General features: G+C 45.0%; 1 long non-coding RNA gene across 1 annotated transcript; it reads left to right on the top strand.

The window, feature by feature from the left end:
- Positions 1-3,725: 3,725 nt before the first annotated feature.
- On the top strand, positions 3,726-7,111 carry LOC142574365 (uncharacterized). Its single transcript, XR_012826514.1, has 3 exons — positions 3,726-3,832; positions 4,831-4,962; positions 7,024-7,111. It is a non-coding gene; the product is annotated as an uncharacterized LOC142574365 (long non-coding RNA).
- Positions 7,112-19,286: the final 12,175 nt, after the last annotated feature.

Below are 19,286 nucleotides of genomic sequence, written 5' to 3' on the forward strand. Positions count from 1 at the left end.
ACACTGTCATGTTCAGCAACGCTATGCACACTTTGAAACAATCGATTGAGGATCTTAACTGAGAAAGTGTAAGAGCAGTTAGAAGTTTAATATTGGCGGCGAGGAGTTACGGAGTCGCCATCTATCGGAAGCGCCTCTCTGGCGTAGTATGAGGGATCACGCGGCGCGCTCCTCATAGGTTTTGCTGTCAGCGCTCACTGAAAACACTACGCGCGAGCTCTCCCGGACATTTCTATAAGTACTTTCGAAACGAAATAAGTTTTTTACTGTCTAAATTATAATCTTGGGCAAACTGAAAGCACACAATCGTTTACAGACGCTATCTCTTTACCGAATACGTACAGTGAACGCCACTGAGCGCGGTCGCCGCGATGGAGTCTCCTGAACCGGCTTCTTGCGTGAAAGTTAGGTAAACGCTGAGAGCAAACTATGTGAAATATGCTCTTATAGTATTTGTATAACTAAATGGAGCGGAATAGAACGAAACCTCAATGCAGCGATCGCACAGATTCGCAGCGACCGACTGCGCGTCTGCACACACTAAACATGTTTACACCCTTATGGGTGTTAAGAGGGGTGCTTTCTGCATTTACACCCACGTCCACACCCTATTAGCACCCTTTTCGGTCAAAACACCCTATCACAAGGGTGTATACCACACATAAGGTGCGACTTTGCTAGAAGAAGGGTGTTATATCAACGACTGAAGGGCGTTGAAGGCATTGATGCATAAACCTAAGTAACGTGTACACGTCCACGCATTGAGCAAGGTGTGTATGTATTGCATTTTTAATGCGAAAGCATTTTATGGCCTTTCAGGTAGGAAAGATGGCGTTCTCCGCAACAACCATCCATACGGGACCCTGCTCATGCCAATCTTGTCATTTGCCTTGAAAGCATTCAGAACCGTGCCGCCCTTTTATTCTCTCAAATTATTCACGTCATTCTAGCATCACGTCCATGAAAAGAACACTAGGTCAACCTGACCTTTGGTTACGTCGTAGGTACCTTCGTCTCTGTATATTTCACAGAATATGGTACTTTAACCCTTCTCTTAAGAAAATATTTTCACCCCACCAAGTTATATCTCGTCTCACATGGACCATCAACACAAAATTCATGTGCCATTCTTCCTTTTTGCCAAGAACAGCCACTGAATGGAACCGCCTTTCCGCCTCCAGTCTCAATTTGTGTCACCACTAATTCAACATCGCTGTTCAAAGTGTCTTACAGTTTGATTTTCTATTCTTGCCCTGCACTGCAATATTGTATACTTTCACCCCTTCTTTCTGTTGTATCTACTAGGCCTTGAAAGTATGTATAATAAAGCGATAAAATGTGACATCATCAGGGTCTTGTATGACGTCAGTAGTGATACAGAAGGTAGTAAATAGAACAACGTTAATTATGAGCAATTATGGGTAAATAATGTGTATTAAGGTGGAATAAATTCGGTTAAGGTTCGTACAAACTGTAGCAAGGTGGATTGCGGCAGATGAAGGTAGAATTGTAAAGGACACGTGACAATGTAGTGCGTATCACGGTCACGTGATAATTGCAATTGTACATCCATGAAGTCATTAAGTTTTCGCATTCCTAAGTGACTGTCGATCTTTTTCTAGGATTCTGATGTTACTGGCATGACGGCCACTCCAAAATGTATCACTGAGAAAATGTACGCACTTTCACTTACAATTTAATTATCACTATATTTTGTGCTCACAATTATATTATCATGCAATTAAACACTTCTAAGACAAACTGCAATAGCAGAATGAAAACGCGCGAGCAACTTGCACAATTCTGCACGAATGTTTCGGTGTCCTTAAAAGCCCAACAAAAAGTGGCGAAATTAAAGAAGCTGTGTGGATACATTGCTGAACAAACAGGGACGTGCTGTTAGACGAGCCTCTGCTGTACAATGTCATCAACGTACAATTTGCTTGGTGAAGCCATAACGAAGACATTTATAGCGGCGAGATCACGCTGGAAGTTCTCAAATCCGAATCTCCCCGTACGTTGCCTAAGTTATTCAGAGTTTTACTAAGCTACTGGTCTGCTTTCTAAGCGCATCCTCGGACACAGTTTGTAAGGCTCAGCCTATATATTAGGGGCTGGTCTCGTCTAAGCTGTAATTGCTTATCCACAGCATACGCTCTTACAAACACATTCTTCAGTCGCCTCATGAATGCTCACGCGTCGCTGTCGCACTACCAAGATGTGAGGGTCTTTATCGAGCCAGGATATCGCTGTAACTACACTGTGACCTCGCAAGGTTGCTTCGTTCGGACGCAGCAAATAATCTAATCGCACCAGCAGAGGAGCGCCGATCGTCTCGCTCACGGTCCCGATTTGTGTACTGTACCCTCAGTCATGCAGCACAGACTGCGCTCCCCCCCCCCAAAAAAAAATGCTCGGCACAAAACGTAGTAACAACTACCCGCCTCACCGCTCTAGTTGGAGACCAGAACGAAGCAGCAGCAAACAGGCGGCCATGCGAGCAAGCAAACCTGTCAGAATAAACGTTCAATTTGCGCGGCCGCCCCCTGCCCAATGAAAAGCGACCGGAAGTGACGGGAGGACGCTGTACAGTCACATGCCGTCACTTCGGCGCGCGGCAGGACGGGAAGGCGGAAGCTACGCCATTATTGCATTCTCTCGCTACATGAAATGCGTTCGCGTCTCGCGCTGTGTGAAATAATTTTACACGTGTGATTAGTTTTGTGCGCGGCGTAGAAAAAGGTGTGGCCCGTGCTTTGTGTATTACTCGTGCTCCACTTCAAAGCAAAGCGTTCGTACGCACTGGAAGATGGATCCACGGACGCTGAGACGAGCAGTTGCAATGCGCCCTGTGTCGGCGGTCGGTAGTACTGCCATAATGGGAATTTTCAGGCAAGTGCCCATTTATTTGGTATTTCTTTGGTGGGTTAAATGTTCTTGTTCGCTCTAGAAGTTTCTTACTGTGATCTCGTAGCATAATTCACTAATGTAAGAGCAAGAGCAGCTGCACTCCTAGTAGGGCAAGTTAACTACCTCGATCGCGCCCCGTCTTATATCGGGCGCGGTGCGCCTGCATAGTTACGCTTTGTTTCTCAGCGCTTGAACGTTCGTGCATGTGATTCTTTTGTGCGTTCAGCGTGGCTTCTTGTAATGTGGTCGACCACTTTTGCGTCGCGTAGAAAAAGGACGACTGACTTTGCCACCTTTCGAAAGAACTGGCGCGGTATTGGTTCTCCCTGATGCGGTCGCGTGCTGCTGTTGCTGCTTGCCGGTCGCCTTTAGCGTGTTTTCGGCTCGTTTTGTCTGTGCGTGTGTGCGTGCTCGCGCTCGGCTCGATTCGTGTGTGTGCGTGCGCTCAGCTCGCTTTGTGTGTGTGTGTGTGTGTGTGTGTGTGTGTGTGTGTGTGTGTGTGTGTGTGTGTGTGTGTGAGCGCGCGCGCGCGCGCGTACATGCCGGTTTGTATGGGCCGGCGTGCTTGCGTGTGTCTAGTGCGTACGTGTTTTGTGAGCTTGTTTCTGTGTGGGTCACTGTGTGTGCGTGCACGTGATAGTGTGGCTGCCTGCATGTATGTGTGCTTGTTTGTGTTTATCAATGTGCGCGTGCGTGCTTTTGTGTCTGCGCTTTGAGAGTGCGTATATTTGTGTGCGCGCGAGTGCGTTTTGTGTGCGTGCATGTGTATTGCATAAGGCCGGTAGAGTTTTACTCGCAATAAAGCTCTTCCAATTTGGTGCAGCGAGTGTTGCCGCCTGAAACCCGAGTTTGGTTTCAAGCCAACCTGGACAACTGCTGTATAAGGCGCCGTTTCTCAGGAGGATCAGTGGGAAGGCGTCAGGTATACGCTTCCTCCTTTTTCCCTCCTCTGCCCTGATGAATTGATATCCTTGATTGTTATTCTAAAGGGAACGTCACATCCAGAGCATAAATAAATGATTAAGAAATCTGGTAGTGTGTTTCACCATTACACTAATTCTGATCTTAAAGACGTGAATTTCCCATTAGCCCACATTTCCGTTGATACAGACAACCGCTGAAATTGTGAACAGCAGGTTATTCGAGACGTCCTACGTATATAGCAATTGTCCTCAGGAGCTCTAATGAATTTTGAAAATTTTGAGTGTTGTTGTGCTTTAGAGGTATCATATGCAAGCTTTAGGTGTCTCCTGGTAGTTTACATGCCCTTCGAGAGCTGTCGCCTACAGCCCTATTGAAATTCGTAACTACAGTTTGGGGAACTGGGGAAGCTGCAAGGCTTGTCCTGGCTCTCGAGAAAGTGTTTAAGCTGGAAGTGTAGGTTGAGGAGTTTGGGGTTGGTCACACGAAGGCTTTTTTATGCCTTAGCAGTAGGAGTGTCAAAGGATAAAAAAATGCAGTGTGTCAAGCGTGGGAAGCTGCTTATGTGGTAGAGGCTTGTGTGTTTGTTTTGTGTGCGTGTGTGTGTGTGCGCGCGCGTGCATGCATGCATGCGTGCGTGTATGTGAATTCGCTCCTCACAAGGGAGTGTGTGTGTAAGTGAGCTACTTTGCTGGTGCTATTTGCCGAAAATTGGGAAGAAAACACAATGATCAATATAACTTGAAATAATAAGCGATGCAAAGCATGCTGGCAGAGTAGCGACAGCAGCATATGAGCATACAAACGTGCAGCTGTGTGACAATGTTAATGCATGACTGCAACATCTGGAAGGAAGCTTGCTTATTTTTCAGTAAGCAGCACAAAGTCCATATTTTTTGCTTTTCTCGTGCAAATCAAAACGAGGCTCATTGCCAGTGATCTTGTCTTTCATTCTAATAGCATTTGTTTATCTTGAACTTAGAGCGTTGTTTCTCGCAGGTCATGCAGATGATAGCAGCAATTTCACAATGCCCAGCCTTGGTGCCCTCCATCAAGAGCAAGCCACTTGCATTCGCCTTCAGGCAGATAGATGGTTGATGTCTTCTAGGAAGCAGTTGGGAAGACAACATTGTAAGTAGATATAGGTGTGAAGTTTAATATAGTAAGTCAAGTTATAATTTAAAACGCTGCGGCTCCTTGGCGGCCTAAGCTTGATATTATGTGCAGTTGTGTTTGTTTTTAAATATTGCCGATTGTACTGCATACTGCAGGTATGACTGCTGATCCAAAGCATACACTTGCATTTTCTTGATGGCCTTTCATAATGAGGATTTTCTTTGTGCAAGAATATTCACAGACTGGAGCATTCCAGCATGATATTCTTTATTGTGCATTCTGTGCTAATTTCGTATGACCTTCCTGCTACCAATGTTTTTGCAGGAAAGGAATATTTCTTTACTCCATGCAATGAGCTTGTCATTTGCTCGTTGCATTACTCTGCTACCTTTAATTTAATCCCGTATAATTCTCAAAACCTTAAAATTTGAGCTGTTTTTATTTCAAATACAATATCAAAATGCGCCGGATTGCAATCTAGACTGCAAGCGATTTGAAGAAATTACAAGAAACTAGGAACTCTCATGGGTGTTAAAAAACATTTCCGCAGGCATTGCGCCTATTTCTTGTACTGAGCTAGCTGCTCATGAATATTGCAAGCATATGTCATTTCACAGTTTTGCAGGATATAGTAGGCCGATCATTGTCACTAAGCACAACCTTTCCTCATTTGCATCATGAAAATCTGCCTCATGCTTAATTTGCGACAAGTCTTGAAAAATGAATGTTTCATAATTTTGAAACTACACAAAATATTGGTTGGGGCTTGGCAGTTTTCAGACAACTTGACCATGTTGAACCTAGCCATTACAAGACGAGAAAAAAAAAACGTGCACAGGAGGGCTCATTCAATCAAATGCAATGCTGTGGTGATTTTCCATGTGGAAAAATGTACTTTTAGGCGGGAGAGGGTGGGTAGCCAATTTACAATTATAGCGACTCATGCGGGTAGTGGCAACACAGGATGAGAAATGGTTGTGGCTCTGAGGTTCATTGAATATGAACACTTATATACAATCCCTCCTTCCCCCAATGAGGGGTAACCGTGCAATATATTTCGGGTGGTAAAGATGATTTCTTTAGGAGACGAGAAATTTCAGGCTCTAGTTGAGAGGCTACATATAGAAGGACCATGTATGTATTCGCAGAATAACATAAACTGCCTAGGAGGGGTATCACAGTTTAGAGCATGAAATAAAAAGTGGGAGCATGACGAAGGATCATAAGTTTATTTAAACTTATGATCTTTGGGAATACTACTTGTCACCATATCGCCAAGCTAACCCATTGAAAGAAAGGGGCCTGCTGTAAGGAAAATAGTTAACACGTGCTAAATTTTCAAGAAAAGTATGCCGAAATGTCAGTTCTTCCTAAATTAGTAAATTTACTAAGAAATACACAATAAATTTCAGTATACAGAAATGGTCTAATAAACTGCATTGGAGAGTTGGAGATTGTTGGGCTGGATGCAGGTATTGCAGGGCAAATGAGAATGCCAGTGGTGGTTCCCTCATTTTCATTTTGTGTGCACTCTGTAAAACTACTCTGTCTCCTAGTGTAATAATGTTGTGTAAAAACAGCCATTCTTTAATGTCTTATGCATGTCACTCTTAATGTGCCATATCCCTTAAGGTTCTCAGCTGCAGCACTTATAAAGTGTAATGTAAAGATATATTGCAGATTTCATGTCAATTTATATTAAGGTCACATACACACTCTTGGACAAATGTCTGTTGAGAGATGTCATTGGTAGTGTCATTAAATTTAATTCACTTTTATTTTCTATGGTGAAAAGGCTACTGTAAATTTATTTGCTTTTGCTGCTGTATGTGCCTTGTATTCAAAGTGACATAGTGGTTTAGTGTTCACAGTAAATGCAATTCCTAAATTTGCAAAATAAATATTTCTCCTACCTTTCACCTGTCTTGCCCAGTTGCCTGAGCTGTGCATTGTTCCCAGTCACATTAATTAAGTTTGTTACTTTCAGGAGCTTGTTGCCTTATCAAATTTTCCACATTGTACATGTGTAATTGCAGACTGAACTCTCATAATTCTCTTCTTATTTTGCTAATGCAGGACGCAAGATTCCAGCAATGCCATGCGCTGCATTTATTGGTCAAGATGCTCAGAGAATGGAGTCCCTACACCTCGTCGTTAACCGTGAACAGTTTTTTCTTTTGGAAAGCTAAACGTCATTTGCTGCATCAATTGCATTTTTGCAGCTCAGATGTGTACTATATTTTTCTAATTTTGAATCAATTAATATTCACTGTGCAGTATAAAAAATGATGTACAGTGGGAAGGACAAGGACTGCGAGAGATGACATACACTGCGCTGACTTCCAAAAATATTTTATTGCGTTGCCACATAGTGTGTTTATACACGAGGGGTCATGGGCGGGGGCGCAGAAAATGAAAGGCAGTCACAAGGGGTGTTCTAACAGCAAGTCAATGTACTAAGAACACGGTCACGAAAAGAAAAATCACAATATCTATCTGTGGAGATACAAGACTTCACTAGGGGTCAGCGTGATAGAGGGGGAACTAACGCACACACTACCCGATTTCCTGGTGCAATCAGCTTCAATAATGTACCGGGTGAGCTGTGTCTCGCTAGAACTTGCGTATCTTCAAAGAGGGGCATGCAGCAGCAGTCCCGGCAATGAATGCCCAAGTGGCCTTGACCAGTGTTATGGACGTTATAGTGCTCTCTTAAACAATCATTTAGGCACCTGCCTGTCCGTCCAACGTATTTACTGCCTCAAAACGGGAATATGGTAAACCACATTTGGTGCACATATCGCAAAATCTTTTCTGTGCCGGACAGAGCAAGAACTCTGATGCGATTTAGGCGCATTTACATGCTTACAGAGCTTTGCCAGCTTTTCCGGGGCTGAGTAAAGGACTGGGATTCCTGGAGCTTGCCGAATCTTTTTTAGCCTATCGGAGACATCATGCACATACGGTAGCACTGCGAACCTGTGTCTTTCAACCGGCTGGTTCCTTGACCGTGCTCATCACGTTTTGTGCCCTTCAGAAGCTGTTCTGCTATGGCTGAAATTAAGGCCAAAGGGTAGCCAACCCAAGAAAGGTGATCAACCAGTACAGCTATACTACCTTGCATTTCATGTGAGCAAGATTTATGGAGGCTGTTAGCGAGGCAAAACTTCACAATACCTCGTTTAACAAGCTTTGAATATGCAGAGTTAAAGGGCAAGAGTGACTTCTTACTTCTCGGTTCAAAGCACTAGCACACCTGTTTGTTCTCAAGGCACTGCCTGAGACCTAGAAAGCGCAAAGAATCATCAATGGGGACCTCATTTGTTAGTTCTAGAGGCTGCAGCTCTTAAAGATCTCCAAGTCTCCCAAAGCAGCAGGCTCAAGCGTGATCAGTGCAATCAATAAATACTGGGTATTCGTCCACAAACCTGCACACTTTGACAACGTGGGACGCATCCAGGTGACCTTGAATGTTTCAATCATGATTAGCTAGATAAATATCAGTGGCGGCGCCAAGCATGATCCTTCACAATATACAAATAAATGGTGTTTGTATAGGATCATGCCTCACGCCGCAACTATGTGATATTTATCTAGCTCATGATTTCGATATTGAAGGTCACCTAGATGCATCTCCTGTCAAAGTGTGCAGGTTTGTAAATGACTACCTGGTATTTATTGATTGCACTGATCACGCTTTCGAGCCTGCAGCTTCGGGAGTCTTGGAGACGTTTAAGAAAGCCTCTACAACTAACGCATGAGGTCCCCATTGATGATTCCTCGCGCTTTGTAGATCTGAGGCTGGTGCTTCGAACCGAGAAGTAAGAAGTCACTCTTGCCCTTTAACTCTGCACACTCAAACCTTGTTAAATGAGGTATTAAAAGTTTTGCATCCTTAACAGCCTCAGATGCAACTTAAGTCTTGCTGCACAGGTTGATCGCCTTTCTAGGGTTGACTACCCTTTGGCCTTAATTTCAGCCATAGTGGAACAGCTTCTGAGGGGCACAAACCGTGATGAGCCTGCTCAGTCAAGAAACCAGCTGGTTGAAAGACATCGGTTCGCAGTGCCACCGTATGTGCATGATGTCTCCGATAGGCTAAAAAATATTCGGCAACCTCCAGGAATCAGTCCTTTTCTCAACCCCGGAAAGGCTGGCAAAGCTCTGTAAGTGTGTAAACGCGCCTGAATCGCGTCAGAGTTCTTGCTCTGTCGGGCACAGAAAACGTTTTGCGATATGTGCAACGAATTTGGTTTACCATATTCCCCTATTTTGAGGCAGTAAATACGTTGGACGGACAGGCGGGTGCCTAAATGATCGTTTAAGAGTGCACTATAACGTCCATAACATTGTTCAAGGCCACTTCGGCATCCATTGCCCTGGAACTGGCTGCGTGCCCCTCTTTGAAGATACGGAAGCTTTAGCGAGACACAAGTCATCCAGGAAATTATAGAAGCAAATTTGACCAGAAAACTGGGTAATGTGTGCGTTAGTGCCCCCTCTATCACGCTGACCCTAGTGAAGTATTGTATTTCATGAGATAGAAATAAAATTTTTTTTCAGGCGACCACGTGCTTAGTACAATGACTTGCTGTTAGACGCCCCTTGTGACTCATTTTCTGCGCATGCCCGCTCTTGTATACATACACACAATGTGGCAACGCAATAAAATATTATTGGAAGTCAGAGCAGTGTGTCGTCTCTCGCAGTCCTTGTAATTCACGCTGTACGTAATTTTTTCTCATTAATTGCCAACTATCCCAAGAAATCACCTTTTTCAATATATTTATAATGTGTGATACGACCATTTGCTGACAAATGTTAACAGTGTGATATTTAACTTGAACTTTTACATGGCTGCCTGTGTTCTTTTAGTAACCAGAGTATGGCTAATTTATTAAACCATATTTGCCAATTTGCATACTCACATGCTGCAGCAAGCCCTAATCTTGTATTATTGCATCTAAGTGCAAATAACTTAGAAATTTACTATGTATTTTAAAACACTGTCCACCTTTCGTGCTCAGCAAAATCGTTTACTCAACAGTGGTTTGCTTTTATCAGGCCTTCTCCTGCACTTTGCACCCACACAATAGTAAATGTGGAATATTCACTCTTGATTTATAGTAAGAAAAGAACCTATTTTCAAACTACATATTGTATATGTACCAGTGCCTTCGGGTTGCAAGACAAAAATTTATAGAAACTGGAATTGTAGTTAGAAAATCTGCTACACAGCACCTTTATCACAGAGAACTCTCGTTTCACAAAAGAGGACAAACTATGTAGGCACTAAAAAATTCTACATATTTTTCGTGCTCAAGTAATCTTGTTAGAGAAAATTAGCAATAATGCTGCTGGCTTAAGCCTCACTTAAAGCACGTCTACGCTTGGAAAGTATTGTTTCAGTCCGAAAAATGTTCGCCAGTTATGCTTATATTGGCTTTCCAAACTTTTCATAATGCTTTGCGATTACATTAGTTTACAAAATAACAGGTGTCTTGTGCGTTTGCTCTGCATTTCAATTGCTTCCCTAATTCACCTTTGCAATATCCCTTTTTTTTCAAGGCATCAAAACTTGAATTTTCGTTCATTGAGCCTCATACTGAAAATTTATTCCTTTATGTGGCCCGAAACACTGCGAGGTCAACTCAGGCTCTTTCAGTGCCGCTATACATAGTTTTTTCTCTAATAACAGATTTGATCAATACATATATTTTAGATACCTTTGTGGGAAATGTACATGTTCTTGTACTTACCGATGTGTTTTGTGATTGTGCATATTTATATTTCCTGTGATTTATGTATATCTTGTACTCTGTATTGCAGCATGCAATAAATATATTTACATTTTTCTTGAAAATGCAGCATATATCGTACCAGTCTGTGTTGCATGTTATGTGGATCTGGAAATCGTGATAACCGTTGGTGTTGATATACATTCTCAAAAGTGACATTTGCTAGGTTGTATTTGTGCAGCGAAGACAGATTTTGCAATATACACCGTGAATTACTAATATGCAATACCTTTGTGGGAAATGTACATGTTCTTGTACTTACCGATGTGTTTTGTGATTGTGCATATTTATATTTCCTGTGATTTATGTATATCTTGTACTCTGTATTGCAGCATGCAATAAATATATTTACATTTTTCTTGAAAATGCAGCATATATCGTACCAGTCTGTGTTGCATGTTATGTGGATCTGGAAATCGTGATAACCGTTGGTGTTGATATACATTCTCAAAAGTGACATTTGCTAGGTTGTATTTGTGCAGCGAAGACAGATTTTGCAATATACACCGTGAATTACTAATATGCAATGTGATCCACTCGTATAGGTGTGTGTGTGCCCATCGAAGCTTCAAGGCCGGCTGTTCGACGGTGCGTTTGGTAGCCGAACTTGAACCTTCGGACACACGCGAAAGTTACGCGTGGATCGCTGTACATAGTAGTAATTGAAGGCGTGTACTGCCGAACCTGCCTTCCATACACACTAGAAATAAAAGGGTGTACACCCTTCCAACACCCACATAGATGGGTGTTAATATGGACTTGCACCCCTACACCCTAAATTTATTTTGCTGGACACCCTTCCTCTAGGGTGCTATAAGGGCACCCCAACTGTAGGGTGCAGTCAACAGCACCCTGAGGGTGTTCGTCTGGCGACAAACTGATTTACACCCTTAAGGGTGTTAAAATGTTTAGTGTGCATGCTTGTCCGCGCACTGTTTCGCTTTCACCGCGCGCGCGTTTTCGCACCGTGCCATGAGCTTTAGACCGCAGAATATGAGCATTTGACAGTATACAAGCAACCATTGTTGCGTGGGCGCTATCAGAGCTGTTCAAAAATAATTTCATTGTAGAGACTTCGACGCCTACGGGATCTGTGATGTCCCGTCGCGACGATTCAATCTTTCTTTTTCTTCTAAATTCTTTGACCTTTCAATATTATTCCTCGAGTTGCGTCGCACTGTATGTTTATCGGTGTTTTCAGCGTGCAATTTCCCGCTGCTCCTTTTTTGTAATCCAGTGCATTAATTCAGAACACAAACATGACCACATGCCATGCTTTTTTTAAATGTGCTTCTTACCGCTGCCTTTCCACTCCACTAAATTTGCGAGTATCTATAGCATCGACAAGTTCACAGACCGAACCGTCATGACATTAGCCGGGCAGCGGACTCGGGCGAGCGTCTCAGTGCGCGTTTTCCGAACATCGCAGACACGGCGCCGTAACAGAAATCTTCCTCGCGTCTGTGCTGGCTGCATACCCGAGTTGTAGACGATGACTGTTTCCCGTTTTTATGTTTCGCGGGCCAAGCTTCACGCTGCTTCTTGTCCTGCGGCTACGTGTGAATAAGGCTGACACCGGCCGCCGTTACATGCGTCCGGCCCTGCGGCACCGAGCAGTAGCCTACCATGTTGCGCGCCTCAAAGGCAGCCACTACCTATACTAGTGCCTTCAAGCGTTGTAAAGGAGACTCTCGAAGCGGGAAAATTTCGCCACTAAATGAGGACTGCAACGTACACGGGAATTTAAACTCGTTTTCAGCTCGCTTCGGCGCTCCCGAAGCAGCCGACGCGGCCGCTATGTCCACGTGATCCCTCCTAGCACGTCACGCCGACGGTGGCGCCAGCTTTTCCAGTGGTGGAGCTCGAGGCCAATACATGCAGAAGACAAACGTAATGTCGAATAGTCTCTCAAGCGAACAAGAATTCATAATCGGCAGTCAGCTTCTATATTCTGTGCAAGAGCACGTTTATCTGGGTCATTTTCACACAGGGCACCCTGATCATAAGAAAGAAATTCACAGAAGAATAAAAAGAATGGTTCAAGTGCGTACGCTGCACATTACAAAATGCTGACTAGGAGCTCACCGCTGTCGTTGAACAGTAAAGGGTACATTCATTGCACTCTAACAGTACTAACAGATGAGGCAGAAAATTTGAGCTTGAGAATAATTTAGAGAACAATTTAAGATCGTGCCAGGAGCAATGAAAGGAGAAATGTTAGGCGCAGCGTTAAGAGAAATGAAGAGAGCGGTGTGAATTAGAAAGCGAACGCGCCTAGCCAATAGTCTAGTTTGCATTAAAATAAAAGAAAAGGAATTTACCGACTATTACGGTACTCTCGAAATTGGAGTGCAGCTATAACCTGTTTTCATTTAGCGATAGATTGGCTGGCGCGCACGATCTTTCTCGTTCGGCACATTACAAACGTAGCAAAGTGCGACGTGACTGCCTCGCTAATCGGAAGATCACGAGAGGCGGCGCATGGATGACGCGTGGCTGTGATTCAAAGCAGCCACCGCAGACAGACCTGCGCTCACGCAACTATTCGCTTTCGTAAATGCTATCGACGGACGCACTCGCCGCATGCCATCGTGCACAGACGACGGCAGCCTGTCGTCTCAGCGGAGCCTGTCTTAAGCCCGAGACACATGGTGCGATTTTGTCTGCCATCGGTAGTACGACCATTGCCATCGGCAGCCGCACTCAACAGGTTCTCTACCAAATCCGCCACACGCGGCGCCGAATCGCACTCCGCGCATACGACCAAAATTGTCGTTCGACTGCCGCATCGGTCGGACGACCGCAGCCCGATGACAGCGCCGGTAGCGTGAACGTCGTGGTCACGTCGTAGCCCCGGCGGGACGGGGCCGGCGAGCGAGCGCTTCGCCGCTCCGATCATGTCTGTTTTGTTTTTTTCCCCCTGGTCGAAACGCGGGCCTCTTTCGCCGCTGACGGCGGCACATAAATCGGCTACAATTTCTTTCTGACACGAAATAACTTATAGAATAAAGTGAACTCGAATGAATGCGTGTTATAAAACGTTGTGCGGAATAGTAGATCGTTGGCGTGATTTCTGCTCAGACGCGGTCAGCGCAGAAGCACCAGCAAGCGGCTCGCCTGACTGGCGTGTTTACTCATCGCTACTAACGGCGCCGGGAAAACTACCCGTATTTTCACTTAAGAGAAACAATAATGTTCAGGCATTGATTGTGCTGACGAATTTAGGCGCTTAATTACGAGCTGCGGACGCATCGCAAGGCCCGCGGCCCCGGATATACGGCCGGCGAACTAGTCCTATACCGTCTCCCAGCGATCGCAAGCTCGCCTGGCATGCTCGTTCGCTTCCGTCAGCGCCAATGAAATCAAATGTGCTGCACTTTAAGCATGACATAACTGTGCTAACGTTGTGCCGAGTCACATAGGCGCTTCGTTATACGAGCTGCAAGCGATCGTGTCACAAGCGCCACCGGTGTCGGATTCGACGGCCGAGCGAGCTACGCCTGCCAGCTCCTAGCCATCGGCGGTTGTAACACGGCACTACACTTTCGTTCTCAGGCTTTCGCCATACACTCCTCCTCCATTTTCCACCTCATGATTCCGCTGAACCCTCTTGCTCCGCTTTCCTCCTCGCGCTCTCTTCGCTTTTGGCGTTTTTCATTCCCCGGTGCACTCCCCGTTCGCTCTTTCCTCCTTTTCTGTGCTCGTTCGATTGGTTACGCCACGGGACGACACTGTGATGCCGAAACTGAATGCCGGAATGAGCGCCTAAGAGCTGGGTAGGACATGTTAGGGCATATATCTCGCAGACCATTAGAGTTGCAGAATGAGTCCTAAGGGAAGGGAATCGCAGTGGCGTACGGCTGACATTTAAGTGACGTGATGACATTACAAAATTTGGAGGTGCAAGTTGGAATCAGCTATCGCAAGACAAGGGTATTTGGAAAACGCTGTAAGAGGCCTTTGTCTTGCTGTAGACATAAAAATACGCTTATTACTTTTTTTACAGCATCCAAAATTTGTCGAGAATTTTAACGTACTGGTGCTCGTGAGCCGCAGTTCGCTTTGTACTGCGAGGCCGCATTCACATGTTCACAGAACCGTCTCTCTCGCAGCGTAGATACCACTAGATCCCAGCTTGTCCATGTACTGTATGTGTACTGTATGTGCACTGATGGCTCCCAGCAAAGTGCGTCTGTGCAGCAAGATCGACTACTTGAGCCAGTTTGATTCGGAACCAGCTAGACTGTTGAACTGTCATGGCTTCGTGTGTTGGGCTGTGCATTATTGTGACGTGTACCTTAACGTGTGTTCTCATGAGCCTGGTAAATTAATGCTACGTTGACGCTAATAATTAAACTGGTGTTTTCTGATTAGTGTTGACTTATATCAGGTGCCACTTGGGCTGTGATAGACAACGCACTTAGGGGCTGCAGGTTTTGACGCCATCAACCTATGAGTTATTACGGGTCTCCAAAATTGAAGCTTACACGCCTTGGTGCACTTCGCCTGTGTCGGAATGCGGCCGCCTGAATCTGCAAACGGACCCTTGACTTGATGCGAGGCATGGTCGTCTTTTATCAGCTGAGGAGGAGCCAACAACCGATGAAAGCTCATAGTATGTCGAAGTGTTATAGGCAGTGAAGCTTGCAGGTGCGGATGTTACGCAGTGAATTTTTTTCTGTCCTAATTTTGCGATTGTCGGTAGCCACAGTTTCTTTCTGCACTTGTCTTTCATGGGTGCTTCCATAGCTCTGTGTGCCTTCAATAGGGATTCTATGCTAAGGCATGGCGCGTTTCGTCGTTGGTTGGTGCCTGACGACCTCGTCAAAGAGTACTTTAGACGGATACCGGCTTCAGAGGTAGCTCGCATCAAGCTTATACGCGGCATTATAACCACACCAGCAACCCATGAAGCGCGATCACATACCATACCGATGAACGAACGGCTGCTGGTCGCCTTGCCTTGAGGCCATATAAACTATCTATTATGCAGCTTTCTTATTTTTTTCTTTTCGCTGATTAGTAGGGCAGTAAATACATTTAGTCACTTTGTAATATTGGGGCGGTAGTCGGGGTAGTGGTGGTGGTGGTACGTGGCTACAGGCGCAGTTGGGCTGACAGACCTCGGCGGCAATTGCACTGCCTGGGCGTCTCCTTGTGGTCGAATCAAGGCCGCTGCCTGCGGCCGCATTTTTGTGGAGGCGAAATGTGAAAACGTCAGTGTACATTGTAATGAGTGCACGGTAAAAACTTCACGGGGTCGAAATTAATCCGTGGTCGCTTAGTACGGCGAGCCTCATAATCAAATCATGGTTTTCGCACGTAAAACCACATACTTTATCTATATATTACACGTTCAGTTTGATTCGAAAGGCACCGCAATGTGCAAGTACGTTCGATCAACGCAATCGGTTAACGGCACGGCATCGTTCAGCCGGGTACCTCTCTCTTTTACGGTCGCAGTAGCCGAAACCTTTATTCACAAGCTGAAGGACAAACAGAAAGACAAGCCGATAGTGCAAAAAAAGCTGCAGGTGGTCATATTTGTGCACAACGTGGCCCATAGCCTAATAAAGGTGACCACCTGGTACAAATAACCTATTATTTCCAGAATGATCGAAATAGATGGGCGGCAAAACGTCACGAGTATCTGCACTTGAAAAGCGTGTACACAGAATGGAGGAAGACGTCAAGAAAGTTGGCAACAAAGTACAAGTTAATGGAAAGTGTAGAGTCATCAAAATTATAGTTGGAGAAACACAGACAGTGAATTGAATGCGAATAATGGAAACAAAAGGGACCATGGAGAATCAGAGGAATGGGAAGAAAGAAAATAGAACGGAAAATCTGTACTGTAACACAAAGGGCAGTGCCTTGCTACTTCAGGCTCGAGCTGGTTGCCTAAATACAAAAAAAAATTACCGACGATTACGTTACTTCCTAATGCGAAATTTGAGCGCAGCAAATAAGCTGTTTCACCTTTTGGATAGATTGAGGCAAAGAAATCGAGCAACACATGTATGCGCTATCGCAGAATTTTTTTTTTATTTTTCACACGTATTCCTTTAACAAAGACTCCACTAACAGTTCTTGACAGTCATGAAGGAAGCTTTGTGGTCGGAGAAATAGACTGATATATGTTCGACTTGGTACACCAATGCCTGATTCTCAAAGACGAGATCTATACAAGTGCCTCGCGAGGTTGTCACAGCCGTGGGGGAAGCAGAGGCTAAGCGCCGCCGCCGAGAAGACCCTGCCGTTCGCGCCGCCGAAGCGGAGGCTCATCGCCGCCGTCGAGAGCAACCAGCAGTAAGCGAGGCTGAAGCAGAAGCTCATCGCCGCCGCCGAGAAGACCCTGCAGTTCGCGCCGCCGAAGCGGAGGCTCATCGCCGCCGTCGAGAGCAACCAGCAGTAAGCGGAAGCGGAGGGGGGCGGCGTGTACACCCAGCGGCAAACGATGGGGGCAGAAGCGCGCGCAGCAAGCGGACAACACGATAAAGGGAGGAGGGAAGAGATAGCAGCGACTGACTGATGCCTTTGACTGATACTCTTTCTGCATGGCGGCGACGGTGTTCTATGCAGTCACGTTATCTTGACTCTCTAGCGGCGTCAGCGGCATCCAGCGGTATCAGTCGGTCGCTGCTAGCGCTGGGGGGATGAAAGGGGGGCGGAGCTGGTTACGAGGCCGACGACAACGCCGACGACGACGCGAAACCCAGGAACGGACGCCAAAGAGCTGCGCTCTAAAACACAGCCGAACAAATATTCGTAACCACATGAGTCATGTGCTCACTGCAGCGGAAATCTGGAGAAAACTGAGCACATCCTAATATGCGAAGCTTTCACCCAGTGAGACTTGTAGCGAACGCACGCCTTCGAGAAGCGCTTGCGTTCAATGTGTGTGGAAGCATCAACCGCGCGTTAGTCGAGATAAGAAAGCGACGTTTAGAGTTCGGTGGAAAAAAGCCGCGAAGATAATGACGCGGCCGGATCAGTTACAGGCACAGGTAAACGTACAACGTAGACAGAGCGGTTCGAAAGAAGAAAAAGAAAAGATTAAGGAGATGTGTGCAAATATGTTACAATGAAAAGCCTGCATAGCACACATGATTAACTCAAGCAGGCTATGTGACTATTTCTCACTGCCCCGTTTCAGTGAACATGGCAATAAATCATCATCATCATCATCATCTGAATGTAATATTTTTTCGGCTCTGCGGAAGCTTGCTGGCTTGTGCCCATGCATTTCAGTATCGCCGAAGCTGTCCCTGTGAGAAAGAAAGCGTGCTAAGCCGCATGTAGCTTGCGCAGTCGGCGTGCTGTACGCAGTTCCGTCCAATTGCGGTAGGGTATACAGGGTGATAATTTCTTATGCTTTCCGCATTTTTTAAATGTCGCCTGTGGAAGATAGCATAATTTTCGTCTTAAACTGGATTATTCGAAGAGGTGGGCGTTACTAAGGCGAGAAATCGAAACACATATTTAACTAATTACAATAAATTCACTAAATGCCTTCTTAATTAATTACGTCACGCAAGGTGTTGCGATTTACAGATTGTAGCCGATCAATTCACAAGACGCCTCCGTTCGATATGAATCTCCAGGATGACACCAGCATCGAATTATTATTTCTCACGGTATTGGAAAATACATGGGCGTTCTTGTTGTCTTTGTGCTTCAATGCATAAAAGACCGTTTCGTTAATAAATGGAAAAGCGCATTTTTTACAGAGTTTGATGGCGCACATCTCTAAGCTAGTGTCATTCTGAAAATCAATTCTAGGTGAATGCGCATCGCAAACTCATCGGCTACAATTTGTATATTGCAATATTGGCCGTAAAATAAGAAGTTATTTCGTGAATGTTTGTAGACTAGTTAAATGTGTGTTTCGATTTCTCGTGAAAGTATTCTCTGTCTCTCTGAAAAATCTAGCTCAAGTACTACAAATATGTTGTCTGCAACAGGCGATATTTAAAAATTCGAGGCAACCTAAAAATGATCACAACGTATCTCGCAAAGATAGGGCGTTGCGCTGCGCATTTTCATATGCACTGTGATTCCGGCATGCGTGAGCCAAGTCGTTCCTACATCCTCATATTCGTCAGAAACGAAAATTCCTCGCCACAAGAAGTATTACATGCTTGTTACATCAGAAAGAAATACGATATTTGTATAACTCATGTGCCACTGGCTCCGTCCACTACTGAACGTCAATTCTTTGATTGTATGTTTCAGTAGGCACGCATTTTTCCGTAATTTCCTTCCCTCTGTATAATAACATTGCGGGGACGTATTGGCTTCCTCTGCCAGATTTCGCGTATAAGTGAACTTGTCTTCGTCAAATGAACTTATCTGAGAGTGACACTCTTTCCTATCTGTGTCAATTTTTTAAACACGGCTCGCTTGTTAACACATCGGAATAAATTAAACCAACTATTGCTCTACAACAAGTAGCCAAACAATTGCTCGTCTCACATGAACAAGTTGGAACCTCTGGTTACGCTTTGAAGCAGCGAAACGATGCCGGATAGCCACGTAACT

This window comes from Dermacentor variabilis, chromosome 3 (assembly GCF_050947875.1).
Source record: "Dermacentor variabilis isolate Ectoservices chromosome 3, ASM5094787v1, whole genome shotgun sequence".
Lineage (NCBI taxonomy): Eukaryota > Metazoa > Arthropoda > Arachnida > Ixodida > Ixodidae > Dermacentor > Dermacentor variabilis.